Here is a 4,839-nt window from a genome sequence, read left to right as displayed (position 1 = left end):
GTCTATGGATTCTTTAGATCATTCCGAATCTGTGGATGTCAATTTTGTCAAGACCACCTGGACCACCCGTCCGCCATTTTGAATTTTGTCAAAAATTGCTATATCTTTTGATCTACTGTAACATATCTTCACAAAAATCGATAGGCATCATCAACAACATGTGCCGGAGGTACCCGGAAGTTAGAAGACAGCGCCACCTAGTGTTCAAGAGATATAACGATTCTTGCAAAACCCCTTATAACTACTGTAAATGTTGATCGATTTTTGTTATTTTTATGATTTGATTCCTTTGTGTTATGCCGAATCTGATGATGTCTCAATTTTCATTTTCCAATATGGCGTCTGTCCGCCATATTGAATGGATTGAAATACAGTTTTTTCGCTACTCCTCCCTGAAATCTTGTTCAATTTTGTTCAAAATTTTATCAGATTGAACTTCAGACCGGGCTGACAGAAATGACTGAACAGATTTTTGATATTCACTCCCGTTCCCGACGTGTACAGCTTCTGAACTTGACCGTGCCTGTGCTTGTTGATTTATGCTAGTTAGCTTAGCATGCTAATAGCTAAAATGCTAAACACGTTTCTATTGACTCTAATGGGTCTCCTGAGCTATCTGGTTAACTTTGAGCAACGTTAGCATTTTTTAGCGTAGCATGCTAATCTGGCTAAAATGCTGCTTCGGGCTTTTGAGAGTTCATTCTCACACCTTAACCTCTCTTCTGTGCCATGCAAACTGTGTGTCAACTAATGTGGCGCACTTAGCTAAGGCACTCGTCCCAAACCCGAGAGGTCGTGGGATCGAATCCGGGGTGGGTCACGTAGATCCGATGGAAGTTCCGTTTTGGCCGTTTTGCTTCGTCCCGCTCGTTGCTCTGGCTACAGCCCTTCAGGGCTTGGCCCCGGTATCGCTGCTTGCAGCTATATTAGCGATTGTTTTTGGTAGAATTTTCGAGCAAAAACAATCGATCACTATGCTAGCCCTATGAAGGGAACATGGGAAAATGATGAAATTTGGCACACTTCTAGAGATGGTCACCAATAGTGATCTGACCAACTTTGGGGTCTCTAAGACCAACTCTACAGCGCCACCACCAGTTCAAAAATTCAGTTTTTGAACTTTAATAACTCCTGAACCCTTTGTTCTAGACAGATAAAACTTAGTACACATGATTACTCTCTTCACGGAGATTACATTCTATACCTTACATTAAGTTTCCACCCATTACAGTAATTGCTATTAAGCTAATTAAGTGTTTCCGTTTAAACGCTACTCCTCCTTCAAAAGTGGTTTGATTTTTCTGAAATTTGCCACAGACGATCTTCGGACCGAGCCGCACAGAAATGACTGAACAGATTTTTGATATTCGTCTTTGTTCAAAAGTTATTAAATTGTGAACATAACGAGGTCCACCCAAAATTGGTTAAGAGGCTGTACCTCGGCCAAACATTGATCAATCGAAACTAAACTTGATACACTTCATCAAAACCATGATTTGAGGGTTCATGCCGAATTCGGTCACAGCGCCACCTATGGGTCATGAGATAATATAAATGCACATTTTGCTTATAACTTTTGAACACCTTCATCTATCAAGATAAAACTTAGTACACCTGATTCCTCTCTTCACGCCGATCACATTGAATAGTTTACATTAAATTCCTGCCATTACAGTGAAGGCCATTAAGAAAAGTACAGTATTCCGTTTTTTCGCTACTCCTCCTTCAAATGTGGCCCAATTCTTCTCAAAATTTCCTCAGACGATCTTTGGACCGAGCCGCACAGAAATGACTGAACAGAATTTTTCGACCTACTGGTCAAAAAAAGAGTTATGATGCTCTGAAGTCAACAGTGTTCAATCGAAATTGGTTCCAGAAGCTGTATCTCGGCCGTACTTTGATCAATCGCCACAAAACTCGCTACAGTTCATCAACACTATGAACTGAGAATATATCCCAAAGTTGGGAACAGCGCCACCTATGGGTCGTGAGATACCAAAAACTCACATTTCTGCTTGTAACTTTTGAACAATTAGTTGGAAAATCATGATCTTGTTGTCTGTCTATTCCTCGAAACATGCCAAATCCATGGATGTAAATTTTGCCAGGATTAACTAAACTAACTGCCTGACATTAAGAATTGTGTCCTAAGTTTCTATATCTTTTCAACCCATGGAAAGATTTCTACTATAATCGGTAGGGATTAATAAAACCATGTTTCAGATGTACCTCAGATATCTGAATTACAATTTACTTAACTTTCCACATTACGCTTGCTTAAATTGCTCAGAAACTTTCTTTAGTGATCTCATTCTCACACCTTAACCTCTCTTCTGTGCCGTGTATATTTGTGTGTCAACTAATGTGGCGCACTTAGCTAAGGCACTCGTCCCAAACCCAAGAGGTCGTGGGATCGAATCCGGGGTGGGTAACGTCGGTCCGATGGAAGTTCCGTTTTGGCCGTTTTGCTTCGTCCCGCTCGTTGCTCTGGCTACAGCCCTTCAGGGCTTGGCCCCGGTATCGCTGCTTGCAGCTATATTTATTATTATTCTTCTTCTTCTTCCTCTCCAATGGGAGTCTATGGCAGCCCTATGAAGGGAACATGGGAAAATGATAAAATTTGGCACACTTGTAGAGATGACCATTATTAGTGATCTGACCAACTTTGGGGTCTCTAGGACAAACTCTACAGCGCCACCACCAGTTCAAAAATTCAACATTCAAACGTTAATAACTCTTGAACCACTAATTCTATGAAAATAAAACTTAGTACATCTATTTTGTCTCTTCATGGAGATTCCATTCCACACCTTACATTAAGACTCCGCCCATTACAGTAGCGGCCATTTTGAAAAGTACAGTATTCACTCTAAACACTACTCCTCCTTCAAAATTGGTCCAATTCTTCTGAAATTTGGCTCAGATGTTCTTTGGACTGAGCTGCACAGAAATGACTGAACAGAATTTTTTGAACACTAGTGAAAAAAAAAGTTATGATGCTGTGAACTTACTGAGGTTGACCTAAAATCGGTTGAGATGCTGTATCTCGGCCAAACTTTGATCAATCGATACCAAACTTGGTACACTTCATCCACACCATGATCTGGGGGTCCACGCCAAATTTGGGAACAGCGCCACCTATGGGTGTTGAGATACCAAAAATGCACTTTTTTGCTTATAACTTCTGAACAATTCATCAGAAAATTATTTTCTTGATGTCTATGGATTCTTTAGATCATTCCGGATCTGTGGATGTCAATTTTGTCGAGACCACCATGACCTCCCGTTCGCCATTTTGAATTTTGTCATAAATTGCTATATCTTTTGATCTACTGTACATATCTTCACAAAAATCGATAGGCATCATCAACACCTTATCCCGGAGGTACCCCGGAAGTTAGAAGACAGCGCCACCTAGTGTTCAAGAGATATAACGATTCTTGCAAAACCCCTTATAACTACTGTAAATTTTGATCGATTTTTGATAATTTTATGTCATTTGATTCCGTGGGTTATGCCGAATCAGATGATGTCTCATTTGCCATTTTCCAATATGGCGTCTGTCCGCCATATTGAATGGATTGAAATACAGTTTTTTCGCTACTCCTCCCTGAAATCTTGTTCAATTTTGTTCAAAATTTTATCAGATGAACTTCAGACCGGGCCTGACAGAAATGACTGAACAGATTTTTGATATTCACTCCCGTTCCCGACGTGTACAGCTCTGAAGTTGACCGTGCCTGTGCTGGTTGATTTATGCTAATTAGCTTAGCATGCTAATTAGCTAAAATGCTAACACGTTTCTATTGACTCTAATGGGTCTCCTGAGCTATCTGGTTAACTTTGAGCAACGTTAGCATTTTTTAGCGTAGCATGCTAATCTGGCTAAAATGCTGCTTCGGGCTTTTGAGAGTTAATTCTCACACCTTAACCTCTCTTCTGTGCCATGCAAACAGTGTGTCAACTAATGTGGCACACTTAGCTAAGGCACTCGTCCCGAACCCGAGAGGGCGTGGGATCGAATCCGGGGTGGGTCACGTCAATCCGATGGAAGTTCCGTTTTGGCCGTTTTGCTTCGTCCCGCTCGTTGCTCTGGCTACAGCCCTTCAGGGCTTGGCCCCGGGATCGCTGCTTGCAGCTATATTTATTATTATTATTATTCTTCTTCTTCTTCTTCTTCTCGTCCAATGGGAGTCTATGGTAGCCCTATGAAGGGAAAAAGGGAAAATGATGAAATTTGGCACACTTGTAGAGATGACCATTATTAGTGATCTGACCAACTTTGGGGTCTCTAGGGCAAACTCTATAGCGCCACCACCAGCTCAAAAATTCAACATTCAAACATTAATAACTCTTGAACCACTAATTCTATTAAAATAAAACTTAGTACATCTGTTTTGTCTCTTCATGGAGATTCCATTCCATATCTTACATTAAGACTCCTCCCATTACAGTAGCGGCCATTTTGAAAAGTACAGTATTCAGTCTAAGCACTACTCCTCCTTCAAAATTAGTCCAATTCTTCTGAAATTTGGCTCAGATGTTCTTTGGACTGAGCCGCACAGAAATGACTCAACAGAATTTTTTGAACACTAGTGAAAAAAAAAGTTATGATGCTGTGAACTTACTGAGGTTGACCTCAAATGGGTTGAGATGCTGTATCTCGGCCAAACATTGATCAATCGATACCAAACTTGGTTCACTTCATCTACACCATAACTTGGGGGTCCATGCCAAATTTGGGAACAGCGCCACCTATGGGTGTTGAGATACCAAAAATGCACTTTTTTGCTTATAACTTCTGAACAATTCATCAGAAAATTATGATCTTGATGTCTA

General features: G+C 40.7%; 1 pseudogene; it reads right to left on the bottom strand.

Moving 5' to 3' along the window:
• LOC113055655 (uncharacterized) overlaps positions 1 to 3,294 on the bottom strand; it is a 6,888-nt pseudogene extending 3,594 nt beyond the window's left edge.
• Positions 3,295 to 4,839: the final 1,545 nt, after the last annotated feature.

The sequence above is a fragment of the Carassius auratus genome, chromosome 36, assembly GCF_003368295.1.
Source record: "Carassius auratus strain Wakin chromosome 36, ASM336829v1, whole genome shotgun sequence".
In the NCBI taxonomy this organism is placed as follows: Eukaryota; Metazoa; Chordata; class Actinopteri; order Cypriniformes; family Cyprinidae; genus Carassius; species Carassius auratus.
The sequence above is the reverse complement of the archived record's forward strand: the minus strand, read 5'-3'. Positions and strand labels throughout refer to the sequence as shown.